We start from the raw sequence: 18,437 nt of genomic DNA on the forward strand, positions 1-18,437 counted from the left end.
AGAGGGTGGGGAAGATGTTTATTTTTGTTTTATGGCCAGGGCTACAAGATCATTTTTCTACATGTGATCTCCTGGATAAATCCTGCTGAGGGCAGAAGCTCAGACAGGGCTGTTGCTCTGAGCACCTTCTGTGGAGGAGAACAGGAGCTTTGATTTAAACATACAATCAGAGAAACTTTGAATCTCCTGAGCTGGGAGGGACCCCCAAGGTCCATTCAGTCTAATCCCTGGCCCTTCACAGACACTCCAACAATCCCACTCTGTCCCTCAGAGCATCATCCAAACCCTCCTGGAGCTCTGACAGCCTTGGGGCTGTGCCCACTGCCCTGGGGAGCCTGATCAGTGCCCACCACTCTCTGGGGGAAGAGCCTTTCCCTGAGATCCAACCTGACCCTGCCCTGGGACAGCTCCAGCCATTCCCTGGGTGCTGTCCCTGGTCCCCACAGAGCAGAGCTCAGTGCCTGCCCCTCGAAAGGATGTCAAAGACTCCATTGAGGTCTCCCCCAGTCTCATATTCCCCAGGAGAACAATTTTCTGTTCATGAAAAGCTAAGTGTGTAATACTCAAGCTGCCATTTCCAGCGGGTCTTGTACTCAGAAATAACCTCAGGAGCTTGAGAGTCCAGAGACCCTGGCAGGGAGTCCCCTGGGAGGAGCAGCCTTCTGGGATGAGGAGTCCCCCTGGGATGAGGAGCTTTCTGGGATGAGGAGTCCCCTGGGATGAGGAGCCCCCTTGGGATGAGGAGCCCCTCTGGGATGAGGAGCCTCCTTGGGATGAGGAGCCCCCCATGGGATGAGGAGCCCCCTGGGATGACAAACTCCCTGGAATGAGGAGCCCCCGGGGATGAGGAGCCCTCTGGAATGAGGAACTTGGGATGAGGAGCCCCCCTGGGATGAAAAGCCCCCCTGGGATGAGGAGCTCCCTGGGATGAGGAGCCCCACTGGAATAAGGAGCCCCCTTGGGATGAGGAGCCCCCTTGGGATGAGGAGCCCCTCTGGGATGAGGAGCCCCCTTGGGATGAGGAGCCCCCCTGGGATGAGGAGCCCCCATGGGATGAGGAGCCCCCCTGGGATGAGGAACTCCTTGGAATGAGGAACTTCCTGGCATGAGGAGCCCCCTTGGGATGAGGAGCCCCCTTGGGATGAGGAGCCCCTCTGGGATGAGGAGCCCTCTGGGATGAGGAGCCCCTCTGGGATGAGGAGCCCCCTTGGGATGAGGAGCCCCTCTGGGATGAGGAGCCCCCTTGGGATGAGGAGACCCCCTGGAATGAGGAGCCCCCTTGGTATGAGGAGCCCCCTGGGATGAGGAGCCCTCTGGGATGAGGAGCCCCTCTGGGATGAGGAGCCCCCTTGGGATGAGGAGCCCCTCTGGGATGAGGAGCCCCCTTGGGATGAGGAGACCCCCTGGAATGAGGAGCCCCCTTGGGATGAGGAGCCCCCTGGGATGAGGAGCCCCTCTGGAATGAGGAGCCCCCCTGGAATGAGGAGCCCCCATGGGATGAGGAGCCCCCCTGGAATGAGGAGCCCCCTTGGGATGAGGAGCGCCCTGGGATGAGGAGCCCCCCGGGATGAGGAGCCCCCAGGACCAGTCTGTGCTGGCCCTGGTGTGCATTATATTCCACTCACGCCTGCAATCGTTGTCAAGGCTGCGAGTGCCCCAGTTTCTGTAATCAAAGCCTTCCCGAGATTTGCATCCCGAAACGCAGATGCTGAGACAGAGCCGATTACATAATAACCAGCTTTGTTTATTTGCTTAAACTTCAGTTTGCGTTACATTGGGGAACAAACAGAAAAGTGCCCTTTTTCGCCCCCTCCAAACAGCCAGAGGGCAGCAGGAGCAGGGGGTGCCCTCCCCGCTGTGCCCCCTCCTGGCACCGGGGCTGGGGGGCAGCTGACCCAGGTGGGCTCTGCCAGCCCCGCGTCTGACCGAGAGATTACATGTGAATTAGTGTAATCAGAGCGCTCGGCTCGGGGCTCTGCTGGGGAAACACAACTGAAAATTCACATGCTAATCCAGGGGGCTCATCCAAAGGGTGCATTTACATTTCTCTCCCACCTTTTATCCCGGACGATCCCCTCAGAGCGTGGTGTTATGTTCCCGTGTACAAAGGGCTTTTATTCCCTACCGATTTCACTGTACAGAGGGGAGGAAAAAAAGACCAACCACCAAAAGATTTCACTCACACACACAAAGTTTTCTGGGCAAAAGCACAACATAGACATGGCAAATGGTGCAAACTAACCTGTGACCCTGCAGAGGGGGGGCTACTGTATATTGGCTTTGCTAAGAGTGGGGAAGCTGAACAGCATCCTCAGGGAACTGCAGTGCTCTCACTGCCGTGCAGTCCAGGCAGGAATCAGGGAGGGCACCAGGAATAATCAGCTAATTACCTTCTCATGTCAAGAGGGGAGCATGAGCAGCAAAAATGTGTTTCAAGGAGCAGAGCTAAAACCAGACAAGTGGAAGGAGCCTGGACTCTTGGAATGATCATCCAGCAAGTGACAACTGCAAATTAGCCAGTGTGGGCCAGGGACAACCAGAGGTGACAAAACACATACACACTTCAGCCCATCCCTTTACAGAAGATTGTGATTTCCCTTTTTTCTAAGTGCCTTGCAAATGGTCATTCCTGGGGGCATTTAACCCAAAAATCACATCCTGGAGTCATCTTGTTTCCAAGAACATCCCTGTGGAATTGCCCATCAGAGGAAGTGCCCACATCACCCCACTCCTGGTGCCCACTCAAGGCAGGGAGAGGTTTTACTTCTTTTCCCTTGGCAAGAGGATCCAGACCAGTAAATATTGTGGTGACAGGTGACTAAATAGGAACTGTTATGTATTAAAAGCAACAAGATAATTGTAGATCCTTGAGAAAGCTCCTGCTGTTGGGATTTCAGGCTGGGAGCCTCCTGCTTGGGAAAAGGCTGGAATTTGCACCCCTTGGGACCATGCAACCTGAGTTTGCCATGGGAAACTTTCCAACTGCTAGAAATCCAAATAACCTTCCAGTAAAAGGTGCAAAGGTAAGAACCCTCTGTGGTTTTAATACGTTTTTTTGATGGAAGCATCTTTTGGCTCCTACAACTGGGAGAAGTGGGTTTGATGAGCCCAGTAGAGTTTTTCACCCTGCAGCTGTAAAACACAGAAGATAATCCTCAAAGAGCAGCTGGTCATGGTGTCCCTGCTGGAATTTAGGGGTTCCTCAAGGAGTCTCTGTTCTTCAAGACACAAAATGGGTTTCTCACCTTTCTCCCATGCAGCAGCACATGCTCATCACATCCCAACCCACGTGGCTGTGGCTGGCAGAGAACATCCTGGATATCCTGGCTGTGGTGTTGGATGACCCCAGGCTCACCCCAGGAGCTCACTGAAGACTTTTACACCAAAAAGATGTAAGATGTGAGGCCCCAATGATGCTTTTCAGGAGGTCAAAATAACACACTTTTACTGGCAAACATTGGGAAATAAGGGAACTTGGCAAAAGTTTAAAGCAAATCTTCAGTCGACATAAAGCATTTCACAAAGCACTGACTTAGCAAATCCCAACCCATCCAGGTGTACTCAGATATCTAGAAAAGGAAATCAGGACAAGAAGGAGGGAGAGAGGGAGAATTACAGCTACTACCTTAGATCCAGCATGGAACCAGCTAGCAGAAGTCCAAGGATAACATGGGGGTCTTGTAGTGTTGTTTTTATTTGCTCTGGCCTCCATGGCCAACCTCCAGGTAGGGCTTCTGGTGTGCCAGCCATGACGGATCTGGGTTAGGGGCTCCAGGGGCTGGGCTGTGGGGTTTCTGGTGTGCCACTGGCCAACAGCCATTCTGGGGCTGGGTTAGGGGCTCTGGGGCTCTGCAGTGGGCAGTGCTCCTGTGGTGCCAGCGACTGCCAGCTGCATTAGAGGCTCTCAGGGAAGTGGGCTATGGGGGCAGAGCACCATTCCATCTTGGCAGAACATGATCTGCCCCTTCCCACACACAGAGAGTTGTTTCCAGCCATGGTATTTCTTTCAGTCTCTCACAGGTGTGTCCCTCCAAAGCCACAAGTCTGTGGGAAGGGCAGGGGTGGCTGTGAACTGCAGGGCATACACACCTCGGGGTGAGAGGCCCTGAGTAGGTACGTGCTGTGAGTGCAACAAGGGGGGCTGCTCCAAGCCAGCCTCCAGATGAAAGCAGACAAGCCCTGGCACATGACCTTTATTGGGAGCTCAGCAGCTCTGATCGATCCGTTTGAGAAGAGCTGAGGTGGGTGGAAGGAAAGGGCAGGGGGAGATTGACTGGGATTAATGAGAAGTGTGTCCATTCCCACACCCCACCACCCATAGAAAGGGCTCTGCCATGGGGCTTGGGGCACAGGCAGATCTGTGCCCAGGCAGTGTCTGTGGGAGGGGGGCAGTTCACCCCATCTGCACAGGTTTAACCTTTGCCACTTGCTGCTCCTTCAGGCTCTACAAACCAAGTGGGAAAGAAAGGGTTCACTGTGAGGTGACTGTTTCACCAAACAGGGGAAGAACTCATGGTTTTATCTCGGATGGGGAGATCAATGCAGAGGAGACAGGGAGGGTGAACCTGCTGCTTGCACAGAGCAGACATACCAGAGAATCACAGAATGGTTTTGGATGGAAAGGACCTTAAAGCTCATCCAGTTCCACCCCCTGCCACAGGCAGGGACACCTCCCACTAGCCCAGGTTGCTCCAAGCCCTGTCCAACCTGGCCTGGGACATTTCCAGAGATCCAGAGGCAGCCACAGCTTCTCTGGGCAACCTGTGCCAGGGCCTGCCCACCCTCACAGGGAAGAATTCCTTCCTAATATGGAATCTAAATTTATCCTTCCTCAGCTTGAAGTCATTCCCTTTTTTCCTGTCCCTCCAGGTCCTTGTCCCAAGTCCCTCTCCAGCTCTCCTGGAGCCCCTTTAGGCACTGGAAGGGGCTCTCAGGTGTCCCTGGAGCCTTCTCTTCTCCAGGTGAACACCCCCAGCTCTCTCAGCCTGGCTCCAGAGCAGAGGGGCTCCAGCCCTCAGGGCACGGGGTCTTTGTGTCCAGAAACACATTTTCCATTGCAGATGCATCACGTCTCAGTGGGATGGAGACTGACCATAGCTTCCACTAAAAGTACATCCAGCTTATAGGCAGTTAAATGCCTCCCTGACATCCCATCCCGTCAGATCTCGGAAGCTCAGCAGGGTCAGCCCCGGATTAGTCCTTGGATGGGAGACCTCCTGGGCAATGCCGGGGGCTGTAGGTTCCAGTCCTGAGGACTTCACTGGCACCGTCCAAGCTCGCTCGGCTGTGGCAGATGAACCTCAGGACTGAAACGGTGGGGCCAGTTCTGTGCACGCTGAGCCTCACCTAAACTCCACTGCCCAGGCTGGAAGGGCCCACCCACGTGGGGACAGCCCTGCCCAAATCTGCGTTCAGCGAAGATGAGCCACATACGTGGGCCCTGGAACACCCCCTGGACACCCCTCTCAGTGTCCCATCCACATCTCCTCTCCCAGCCCTGCACACCCCCCCTGCACTGACCCCCTGCTCATCCTGCTGTGCTCTCATTCCTGGCACACCTGGGGCTTCTCTACACAAATCAAGGGGGGATTTTGTGTTCAAATTGGGCAAACATCTTGCTTGGCTCACATAAATCACGAGGACTTAATAGCTCTGAGTTTTACTGGTTTTATCCCCAATGGGCACAGAAGTACCTCCTTTAAAGAGAAAATCCCACTTCCAAGCACAGCATGTCCTACTGCTGAAGGGAGGAAAGGCTGCAGGAGTTTGCAGCAGGAGGGAAAATAAATCTATTTTCTCCTTCTTTTCTTTTTTCCTCCCTTTTTATATCTCTGCAGAACTGTGGCTTCAGCTGAGTGACCACAACACTGGCAAACCAGGGGCTGAGCAGGCAAGCAGCTGAGCAGCTGAGCTGAGCTGAGCAGGGACACCTCCCACTAGCCCAGGTTGCTCCAAACTCCATCTAGCCTGGCCTTGGACACTTGAAAGGTGTTTAAAATAATTACTCTCATTTTTTTCTGGAGTTCTATCCACACCTTAGAAAATTAGTATTTCTCTTTATCAGCACTTAAGAGTCTAATACTTCTTTCTTTCTACACCTTTAAGCAGCAGCTGGTGGGACTGGGCTCCCTCCACAGAGAGCACCTCAGGTGTGTGCAGGAACACTTGAGATGTGGCCAACTAACAAGTGATGAAAAATAATGCCAGGGCTGTAATACACTTGCTAAATTAGGGAAATCCATAAGGATCCTGTCACCCAATGCAATAAATAGCCCCTTGAAGAAATGCCAGTCACTGTGTTGGTGTTGAGCATGATTCCAGTTTGGAATTCAGGGGAGAAAGCTGTTGATAAGAGCTGCTGGAAAAGAAAACATGAGTAGTGCCAAGAAAGGGTTCACACTGCCCTGATTTTTGGAGTTAGAAATGGCTGCTGAGCATCCACAGGGAAGGGGATGCTGGACATGGATGGAGAAGGATTCTGGAGATGTGCCCACATTGAGGCTGGAGAAATCATTCCTACGTTTTTATCTCTAGTGTGAGCAAAGTCATGAAAAAATGAAAAACTGTACCTGCATCTCTCTCTCTCCCACTCCTCCCCTCCCTCTCTGTTTCTCTCTCTCCATGTGCACAGCCCTCACACGTGAAAGAACTCCCTTTACCAGAAACTAACCTCCCTTCCTGTAAAAAACAACTTGTGCTTAGCCTAGGGAGGCAATAGCTCCTGCAAGGGAAAATTCTGCAAGGAAAGGCTGCTCTGATGTCCCATGAATCCTCCACTTGGAATTTGCATGGCCAATAACCTGGCTCTGGCCTTAGGCTTTCCCTGTAAGGCACAAAAGTGATTTCCATATAATGGGAATGCAGAAAGGAGGTTCAGGGGATATTGTGAAACCTGGAGCTCAGGGGAAGGCGTGCCCAGTTCCCCAGGCTGAGCCCAGTGTTAGATGTGCCCAGTTCTTGAAAAAGAAAAGAGACCAAAAAGCCCCTGGTTTTGTGAAATTTCTATTTCTGCTCTGCAAAGTGTTGTTTGCACAGCAAGGCCACTAAACAGCATGAAGTGCTGGAGCCACTTTGTTCAGGTACAAATTGTTTAGTAATTACAGAGACGAGTGTACCATGGTGAAAAGTCATACATTAAACTAAGCTGGACATTTCAACAGGATGTAATGGTAGAGATCCAAGATTTTGTAGCATTAGAGCCAAGGTTTTACAAGTTTGACAGGTCATGTCACTGAACAAAGAAAAGGCAAAAGTCCAGCAGTGATGAAGACGGTTCAAGGCCACCCCAAGGGTTGAAGTCAGGAGAGCACTACCCAAATTCGAAGCCAAAAGGAAAGCTCCACCCAAGATTCCACCCAGTCATTAATATGGAAATTAGAAGGTGTTAACTATGAACTTAGGACTATAAAATAGCTTGTTTTCCACAAACAAGTTAGGCAAGTTTTTGCCCAGTATGAACCGACTTGCCTCCAACGTTGTCAATAAATACCTTGCTGGTATTAGAACTAAAAACCTTCTCTTAGCAGTTCTTTGGTGGCATTTTCGCTTATCAGTTCCCCAGGCTGAGCCCAGGGGAAGGTGTGCCCAGTTCCCCAGGCTGAGCCCAGGGGAAGGTGTGCCCAGTTCCCCAGGCTGAGCCCAGGGGAAGGTGTGCCCAGTTCCCCAGGCTGAGGCCAGGGGAAGGTGTGCCCAGTTCCCCAGGCTGAGGCCAGGGGAAGGTATGCCCAGTTCCCCAGGCTGAGGCCAGGGGAAGGTGTGCCCAGTTCCCCAGGCTGAGGCCAGGGGAAGGTGTGCCCAGTTCCCCAGGCTGAGGCCAGGGGAAGGTGTGCCCAGTTCCCCAGGCTGAGGCCAGGGGAAGGTATGCCCAGTTCCCCAGGCTGAGGCCAGGGGAAGGTGTGCCCAGTTCCCCAGGCTGAGGCCAGGGGAAGGTGTGCCCAGTTCCCCAGGCTGAGGCCAGGGGAAGGTGTGCCCAGTTCCCCAGGCTGAGGCCAGGGGAAGGTGTGCCCAGTTCCCCAGGCTGAGGCCAGGGGAAGGTGTGCCCAGTTCCCCAGGCTGAGCCCAGGGGAAGGTGTGCCCAGTTCCCCAGGCTGAGGCCAGGGGAAGGTATGCCCAGTTCCCCAGGCTGAGGCCAGGGGAAGGTGTGCCCAGTTCCCCAGGCTGAGGCCAGGGGAAGGTGTGCCCAGTTCCCCAGGCTGAGGCCAGGGGAAGGTGTGCCCAGTTCCCCAGGCTGAGGCCAGGGGAAGGTGTGCCCAGTTCCCCAGGCTGAGGCCAGGGGAAGGTGTGCCCAGTTCCCCAGGCTGAGCCCAGGGGAAGGTGTGCCCAGTTCTCCAGGCTGAGCCCAGAGGAAGGTGTGCCCAGTTCCCCAGGCTGAGCTTTGCTTGTGCAGGAGAGGAGCTGCAGAAGCTCAGCCCTGCCCTGTAAGAGCAGCTCACCCCACCAGGTTTGGTGGAGTGACTCTGGTTCAAACCAGGGCACTGCCAGAGCAGGTTTTATTGTCAGATCAATGAATCTGGAGCACTTCTGAATTCAGCCCCTTCATCTGGCCAAGACCTTTAAATGTTATGTTATAACAGCTACATTTCAGCGAGAAGCCATTAGAACCTCAGCCAAAACCTTGTTAAACTGCTATGACCCCCTAAAGATATAAATTCCCCTTTCTGTGATTCATGGAGCCTATTAATGGTCCCTTAAATATCTCTCCTCCAGCTCCAGCCCTGCAGCACGGTGGGATGCCCAGTTCAGACTGATGTATCACTGCATGGGACAGATCCTGCTCTTCCCTCACCATCCCCTCTCCTCCTGCACCATGGAGCATGGTCAGTCAGCTGCATTTCTGGCTGTGCAGGTTGCCAAGAGCAGGAACTGAGGCACAACTCAGCTATTTCTGGACCATCTCCCCATTCAAACATTGTCTGGCTGCTTTTGTCCCAGGGAGACTCTGGGTCTTGCAGCTGCCCCATGCAGCAGCCCAGCAGGGCAACTGTGCCATGTTATCCCCCACCCCAGGCAAACAAACTGCCCCCACCATCCTGCCTGCCTTTATTTGCAGTGCTCAGACACCTCCCCCTCTCACATACATATGGATGGTGTGTATAGATGTATATGGATATATGTGTGCACACTCTCACAGCACTACTCCTACTCTGATCATGCAAATCCTTCAGTGGCTTTCATTCAGAACCAAAGAGTTTCTATCCCTTTTCCCATCTGAAGAACCCAGTTTGGTTCATGTTTCCTTCCCCCACAGAATCATAGACTTGTTTAGGTTGGAAAAGGCCATTGAATCCAATTGTTCCCCCAGCACTGCCAAGGCCACCTGTAGCTCATGTCCCCAAGTGCCACATGTACACAGCTTTTAAATCCTTCCAGGGATGGGGACTCAACCAAATTGCATCAGTTTGAACAGCCTGCAGCAGCATTTCAAACTGGAATACTGTGTTTTCCTCCCTAAATCACACCCTGTGACCTTCCAGCACTCATTGCCCCCTTTCAGCCCCTCCTGCTCACACAAAGCCCTGTTTAAATCCTTCCCCAGGACACAGGATTCCCAGCATACTGCTTCCTTATGGAGCATTGTGTCTGATTTCCCAGCTCTTTGTGGCTCCTGAGAAGTCACATATTCCCTATTGCTTCTTGCCTCTCAGAACTGGAGCCAGAGGCACTCTCACCATCCCTTGAATCTGTACCTTTTTTTGAGGAAAACATCCATCCTGGAGCAGTTCCCTTCTGTAAATGGCACAGGTTGGATGTGACTTTGCAGTGTGTTCAACTGGGTTGTGTTTATGGAATAATATACAGCTATTTCATCAGGGCACAACTGAGTCCAAGAGCTGAGGAGCTCCAAGGAACTGGCATTTAAAGCTTCACGTGGAGCTGGGAGCCAAGGGTGGGCAAGGCAGGCAGGGGCAGTGTTCTCACTCAAGTCATGCTCTCCCACAGCATTTGAGCAAGGGCAGGTCTGGTGACAGAAACCAGGATCACCCAAAAGCCCAGTGATGGCCAAAAAACTGGCACAACATGTCCATGGTGAAAGTAGCAACTCCCATCAGCAGGACAAAGAGCAGAGAGCACAGGCATGACCATAACACAGCTTCAGGGAAGGCAGGACACCAGCAGGCTTCCCTGAGGTCTCACCTCACCTTCAGCAGCAAAGGTGAGTCCCCAGGGAGGGCTGGAGGGGCTGCAGAGCCCAGCAGTGCACCCAGGACCTGACTGTCATTCTGCTCAGGAGAAAGGAGCTCCCAGCTCAGATCTCAGCCAGGAGAGCTCCAATCTCCATGTCTGCATCAGGGGCTTGTTTAGAAAGGTTACTATATAGAACTGATGCCTGGCCAACATCAAACTTTTAATTATCAGGGTATTAGAGAGCACTTTACCTGGCCCACTGCAAGCAGGTGACCCCCACCAGGCTCTGGGCTGCCTGTGACACAGAGCAGGGCACAGAACCCTGACCATGCTGGTTAAGACCACGGGATTTTTATCTTGTCATTTGATGACAGACACAGGGCACTCCATTCCAACCATATCTTCAAGCATTTGATCTCCCCACACCCTCAGCTGTACCAAAAATGCTTTGTCACAGTATTTTGCCTCTTGTGCAGTTTAACAGCTAAGACCATCATCCAAATATAGTGAGGGAGGGCAGGCCCTGGCACAGGCTGGGCAGAGAAGCTGTGGCTGCCCCATCCCTGGAAGTGTCCAAGGCCAGGTTGAACAGGGCTTGGAGCAACCTGAGCTAGTGGAAGGTGTCCCTGACCATGGCAGGGGGTGGAACTGAATGACCTTTAAGGTCCCTTCCAACCCAAACCATTCTGGGATTCTGTGACAGTCAGCACCTCCTTTGGGACACAGACCACAGTGCCTTCAAGAAATGCAGCCTCAAAGCTTGTATCTTGTTCATTTATGTCTTTAAAAGATTATCAGGTTTTATACAGTGAAGGAGAAGGCCCAGAATTCCTGTAAGCCATGGACTGTGCCAAATAAACTTACCCTGGGTATACAAAAGCAGCTCTTCCAGGCACTACTGGCAGGTCTTAGGAGTTTTCATGATCCATCTGATGAGATGTCTGTAGAAGAAAAAGCATCTGCAAACCTTCAATGAGCTTCTGGGTTTCAGTGCTTTGCTAAGGATAGATTGGTCCCAAATGTATTCCAGGTCTATCCTTGTGTGCTTTCTGAGGTCCTAAACAGAGCTGAAATGGTATGATCTGGCACCAGAGGAGATCCCTGGGAAGCTGTGAGGGGAGGGTTTAGTTTGAGCTGTCTCAGGGTCCAAGTGACTGTTGCATAGTTCATGGAATGCCATATCCCATGAAACTGGTAACAAATCCAGGTATTCAGGCACAAGGGACCAGAGTTCTTAATGCTGAGTGGGGTTGTTTTGCAGTTTGTGATTTTTACCTGTTATTAAATGCTGAGGAAACAGGGTGTGAACAAAGGTGTGCTATAGTAACTCCTGCTGGAGGAGGAAGAAACTCCACCATGAATATCAGAGTCATTCCTACAGAGGACTCTGCTGGCTCCCAGCAATGGGGCCAGGGAAGGCAGAAGCTCCAACACAGAGGGATGTTTATATACAACGATTTTGACCATACTCTTAATGAGGTTATTTTGTAATTATCCTGGGCTGTCAAAACATTAATTACAGTAGCAGTTTCTCAGGCCCATGTGTGTTGCATGTTCCCTTTTGCCTCCAACAGGGTGCTGAGTGTGACACCCACAGCAAAGGAGATGGAAGTTAAATTTCTCCTTCCTTTTATCACCTACAAATCATGCTCTGACTTTTGGTCCCCTCTTCCTGCCAACACCCTCCCCAGAGGAATTTAAAGAATGAAAGCCCATAAGTGATTCTGGGCCCAACAGATGATTGCAGAGTTCTGCAAATAAAAATGATGCAGCAGCTTGTTCAGTGTGACTGAGCCTTAGTCAGAGGTGCCAATAGGAGCCTTCTGTCACATGAATGAACTGAGAGCTCTGATCTGCAATAATCCCTTTGGGATCCCCCTCAGAGTGTCTTCAGGCTTCGGTGCTGACACCCTCAGATGGACAGGTACCAGCAGAGAGAGAACTTCACGATCCTCAGCGCCAGTCCCTGGGGTGAGAGGCAGGAGGCACACTCATGTTTGGTACTTTGTGAAATTCCTGACCAAAACTGGTGTTATTTCCTGTCCTTTTTTCCTCCAGCTTGGACCATGTCATGTCATGTGACAGCTGTAAGACCAAGTTTGGCATTGAGAAATGTAATGCTGAGTGTCCAGACTGTGGTCACTGTAATTTTGGGCCTGCACTTCCAGGCCATCCATGAGAGCCTGGACAGTCCCTGCTCCAAAGACCTGGTCCATCCTCCTTCCAGGACAGATCCAACAGCAACTACCCTCCCAAGGAGTGCTTTTCTAGCAGATCCCTGTACTAAAGTGATGTATGAAGATGGTATCTTACAAAAAGTCCATTTACATGCTTCATAAAACTCCCAGCTCTGCAGAAGTCCCCGGAGTGGTGATGTACAGCTGGGCCTTGAGACATCCCCACATCTGCTCCAAGAAGAATTAGCGAAACTTCACGAAGCTGGAGATGATTTCCAGTGCATCAGACACTCTCCCAGGAAATCCATCACATTTATGTACAAGTTACTGAGACACTTCAGAGGAACTTATTACAGTAAAAGAGGAATCTCCCACCCCTCCACTGCACATCTTTCTCTCTTGCTCACACAGTCCTGTGCCGAAGTCCATGATGAAAAACGGTGGACTGAGGTAGATGTATCTGGCTGGAAACAGTTACAGCCCATACCAAGAGAAGATTATGCCATAAAATTATTTCTCCCAGACTTTCTTCCTGTGTTTCAAACAAACCCTCCCCTTGGCCTGGGAGCAAACTCTCTGTAGATCAAGAAACACCAAGTGGCACCAAGTTTGTTAATGCAGTAAATGTAAAACTACACAAGATCTGTCAGGATCTCTCCCCTGCTGGGACCCCCTTGTGCAAAGATCAAATTCCAAGGATCCTGCCCATGCCAATGCCAAAAGGGATGAGCACTGTCTTGCATACCAGATGCTTTCCCAGCAGCTCTCAGGCTGAGCTCAACCAGAATGAACTCACACAAACAGTCTGCAAAGTCTGGGCAAAACCAGTTATTACTGAGAGAACATTTTTTCACAAAATGACTCCTTCACCTTTGACCTCTCTGTCCCAGACTTCAGAAGAGACTGAAACCTTCACAAGGAGGTTGTAGGAACTAAAATTTCATAGCTCTGATGATGATTGAAAATCAGGGGCGCTGTGGAGACACTGCATTTCCAGCTTGTTCCTATTGACCCTTTCCTGTAATACAAATGCCAGTGGCTCTCTCCTCTCTCTGCTCTGCAGACACCAACATTCTGTGACATTTTTCCCTGCCAACCCCTTTGCTCTCTGAGGAGTTACCAACCCTTTCATCACAGTGCTTGCAGAACTTTTTCCTGCCCCACACCCCTGTGGCAACTGGTTTCCTGAGCTCTTCTCGTACTCCACCCGTGTCTGAAGGCCCTTTCCACCCTCTCATTGAGTGTTGGGGGCAGTTTTAGGCCCTACAACATAAGAAGGATGTAAAGCTGTGAGGGAACATCCAAAAGAGGGATGCAAAGTTGGGGAAGGATGCAGAGGGGAAGCCAAAGCTGAGGGCACTTGGCTTGTTCAGCTGGAGGAGACTGGGGAGATTTCTCAGGGTCTGCAGCTCCTCCCAAGGGGCAGGCACCGATCTCTGCTCTGTGGGGACCAGGGACAGCACCCAGGGAAGGGCTGGAGCTGTGCCAGGGCAGGGTCAGGTTGGATCTCAGGGAAAGGCTCTTCCCCCAGAGGGTGGTGGGCACTGAGCAGGCTCCCCAGGGCAGTGGGCACGGCCCCAAGGCTGCCAGAGCTCCAGGAGTGTTTGGCTGATGCTCTGAGGGACAGGGTGGGATTTTTGGGGTGTCTGTGCAGGGCCAGGGCTTGGACTGGATGATCTCTGTGGGTCTTTTCCAACTCAGGGTATTCCATCATTCTGTGATTCCCTGCTCTCTGCACACACTGCCATCCCCTCCCTCCCACCCTCTGCACAACCTGCCTTACAACGATGAGCACGTGCCAGACTCAGCACTGAACCCTGCCATGATTTGCTTTTTTTCCCCCCCATATCAAACCCTTGCTGTTTTTTGCCCACCTTGAGTTCCCTCAGTACGTGTCTTTTGCACAACTTCATCAGAAACCCACAGGACATTATTTTTCTTGCTCTTTGTACCCCAATTTATCCTGTGACAGAGTTGTTCGCTCCCTCCCTGTCTATATAAAAAGCCTCATCATTTTCAGGAATGCCCAAACACCACTGAGAAATATTGCAGAAATATTTACATCCAAGATCACAGGAAACTACTTTTGGGGAGGCTGAGGTACCACTGAGTGTTTGTTTTTCCTCTTGGAAAATAAAACATCTTTTGTTGGTGCTGTTTCTCAGGCCATGAGATTTTACCTTGAACAGAAAGGCAAAATGTTGACTTTCAGGTGGCCACTGCTCAGGGGCCTCACCTGCCCTCTGGGAATGCTGGTTCAATTTTTCCCAGTTCCTGTCACAGAAGTAGGAGTTTTAGCTGCATTTCTCCCACTCCAGGTACATGTGGTGTGATGCACTCAGTCAGTCTCCCTGGGCTGGGTAATGACACGATACTTATTCCAGCTGAGCAATTCCAGGAGAAGAAAATGATGGACTCAAATTGAGGTCATATTTTGTAGATCCCCATGTCCTAAATTTTCTGGAGTGACAGAAATCCATTTCAGCTGGTCTATCATGTTGTTTGTCAGCATTAACAAAACTTGGGGATAGAAAGGCTAAATTAGTCCTGAGGAAAATGGCCAGACACAACAGCCCAAATCTCTGTCAGAATCATGTGTGGGAAATGGGAGGTGAGTGACACTGAGAGGGAATAACTGAAGTTGGTGTGTCAGGGATGAGGCCACACAAACTCACAGCACTGGCTGTTTTCCTGCAGTGGCAGTGCCCCAGTGCCTCTGTCCCTGCTTTGTACATGGTGCTTCTTTGAGCAGCGAAGCAGTGTCTGATGGAATTCCTTGTTTGGAAGGTGTCCTAGTTCAGCAGGAGGGACCAGCTAACCCTGTGTGGGGGTGATCAAAGCTGTGTATTCTACCCCCTCTATTCATTCCCCAAGGTCAATGGACCATTAGCAGCAGCTGCCCAGGGAGCCATTATCACTTCACACCCAGCCTGAGGGGGGCGGAGCTGCTAATGGGCCATCAACAGTTCAACACCCCCTGGCTCCCAGAGTTAATCACCCATTGTGTGAGTCCCCGCCCAGGGGGAGGGACTGGGTGCTCCCTGAGGGTACATAAGTGGTGGGTAAGAAGACCTCGGGAACCTCTCATCGGATCCAGAGCAGCAGCAGGACCTCGACAGGAGGAGGTCACCGCTCTCGCCCAGACCACAGCCCTCACCTGCACCAACAGGTTTTTCTTTTCCTTTTGCTCTGGACTTGGGGGAACCACAGGGCTCTCAGCACAAGGGCAAACAAACCCCCTTGGGTTTGTGCCCCAGGACACTGGGTTATACTGCTGGGGTTTTGTGAGCTGAAAGCAATTTCCCTTTTGTGTCAGTGTTGTTATTGTAATATTATTATTAAATTTTAGCTCTGACTTATAATCTCTCTCGTGGTGAGTTCATTTCCCCTGCTGGTTCACCTTTAAACCAGCACAGAAGGTTGCTCCATTCTTGGGAAAAGCAAATCAGGACTTCCCCACACTGATGTGTGCCTGGCAGAGGGGACACAGTGGCAGGACTGGGCTGGAAGCTGCAGCTCAGCACAGAGTGCAAGGACTTGCAGTAAAGAACTCCTGGGGTTTGGGAAGGACTGGCAGAGCTGATTTAACTCTCAGAGTTGCTGAGTCCATTAAAAATGTGGCAGGACCCCGAGAAAATGGGAGTATCACATTTCTCCTTGCATCCCTTTTGCAGTATTGCCTTTGACGTGCAGCCAGGAGGAAGCTCAGCCTTGCCCTGGGGCCAGGAGGATGAGTGTGAGGAGGAAGCTCAGCCTTGCCCTGGGGCCAGGAGGATGAGTGTGAGGAGGAAGCTCAGCATTGTCCTGGGGTCAGGAGGATGAGTGTGAGGAGGAAGCTCAGCCTTGCCCTGGGGTCAGGAGGATGAGTGTGAGGAGGAAGCTCAGCATTGTCCTGGGGTCAGGAGGATGAGTGTGAGGAGGAAGCTCAGCCTTGCCCTGGGGCCAGGAAGGATGAGTGTGAGGAGGAAGCTCAGCCTTGCCCTGGGGTCAGGAGGATGAGTGTGAGGAGGAAGCTCAGCCTTGCCCTGGGGCCAGGAGGATGAGTGTGCAGGAGGAAGCTCAGCCTTGCCCTGGGGCCAGGAGGATGAGTGTGAGTAGGAAGCTCAGCCTCGCCCTGGGGCCAGGAGGATGAGTGTGAGGAGGAAGCTCAGCCTTGCCCTGGGGTCAGGAAGGATGAGTGTGAGGAGGAGGGAGGTGTGCTCAGCCTTGCCCAACCATCTCCGTGTCCATGGGCTGGGCAGTGAAATGAGTGACCCGCATTCCTGGAGAGGAGGATTCTCAGATGGGTGTTGTCCTCTGCTGACACATGATCCCTGATTTGGGAGGAGGGTTCCACTGGGGCACAGCAGATGCATAGCCAGGTCTGGTGGGAATTGGCTCCTTGGTTTGCCATAGGACTGTTTGGCAGCTTGAATCAGGTTCTCCTTTTATTTATGGTCTGTCCAATGACTGTGAGCTATTCCTTTGTCACTGGTAATGCCCCTGTACTTGAGGGCTTGTGATACAGAACCACAGGATATACTGAGCTGAAAGGGACCCACAAGGATCAGCGAGTCCAACTCCTGGCCCTGCACAGGACCATCCTCAAGAATCACACCCTGTGCTCCAGAGCATCAGCCAAACACTCCTGGAGCTCTGGCAGCCTTGGGGCTGTGCCCACTGCCCTGGGGAGCCTGGTCAGTGCCCACCACCCTCTGGGGGAAGAGCCTTTCCCTGAGATCCAACCTGACCCTGCCCTGGCACGACTCCAGGCCATTCTCTGGGTGCTGTCCCTCATCCCCACAGAGCAGAAATCAGTGCTTGCCCCTCCTCTGCCCCTGCTGAGGAAGTTGTACCTGCAATGAGGTGTCCCCTCAGTCTTCTCTTCTACCTCAATGTCCTTCCCAAATTCCCACATCATTTTAGCAAGAAGGCAAGAGCCTGAACTGGGTTCCCAGCAGAGCATCTCCCCTGCTGTGGAGCCAGTTGCCCTGGACTCTGCAGGTGTCCTGGTGCAAACTCAGTCCTGAGATGGTGTGAGAGTGGTGCCTTTGCTGTCTAAGGCTCCAGTCCTCCTGAGCAGAGTGTTGCATACTGAGAGACTCTTGGGAATGATCTCTGGACTGTCCCTATCCCCAAACCATGCTCGTGATTGGTTTGGAGCAGTGCTCCAAACCTTTGCAGGGAACACAGTCTTCATTAAACAGCAGAAATACTTAAAGGACAAAAGTCATCACCCCTCTAAGTAGTTCTTTGGTGTATTTTTTCCCAGATTTCTTGGAGGGGGTTATGATTTACCCCCAAATGTGAGGCTGGTCCTTATTGCCAGCAGGCAGGGTGGATACTGGGGCTCTCAAACCTTTTCTGCTCAGGGAAAGCTCAAGCTCAACAAGCTTCAACAAAGCCTCACTCAAAGCCTTGAAAAATAAGAATCTTGGTCTTGTATGGTGGAGTCAGTGTGAAAATGTTCATGAAAAATAGACTACTCCAAGCAGCTTCTCCCTGAAACACATCCCAGGCTTCTGTTTTCTGAAGCAGGGGAGATTCCCAGTAGAAAACTGGATTAAATTGGGCCATGATAGAAATTAACCTCTCTTGGAGAAGAAGAGCCATTACTATGTCACGGTCTGACATCAGGTCAGGTTCCAATTGTCACTATTGTGTTTGAAAACATTCAAGTGTGACAATCATTTGCATAAAGACATGATGTTAATCTCTAAATAGATCAGGGTGAGGAACCCAGAGACAGCTTTGCAGGCACTTCAGCACAGCAGAGCAGATTTGTGTGCACAGTTATCCCAATCCCATGTCCAATGGACCTAATTAGCCATTACAAGGACACTTTCCAATTTGCATGCATGGCCATGAATATTAAACAGCAACTTTGCACCTGGATTTACACATTTGGGGCTGGATTTTCCATGACAGCCCTCAGCTCCCAAGGTGGAGTCACCTACGTAAGTTGAGCAATTTTGTGGAGAAAATGGATCAGTTTTGTGAAACTCCTGTAGTGTGATGGCTCTTGTTCCTAATTTGTGCACTGCACTGCAGAGGAGAAGCTGGGGATGATTTGAGGCTGTGGCAGATGTCACCAGATGGCACTCTTACATTGATTCTTCCTCATTCTTTTTGTTTTCTTTTGTTTATTTTGGGTGT

This window comes from Pithys albifrons, chromosome 17, assembly GCF_047495875.1.
Source record: "Pithys albifrons albifrons isolate INPA30051 chromosome 17, PitAlb_v1, whole genome shotgun sequence".
In the NCBI taxonomy this organism is placed as follows: Eukaryota; Metazoa; Chordata; class Aves; order Passeriformes; family Thamnophilidae; genus Pithys; species Pithys albifrons.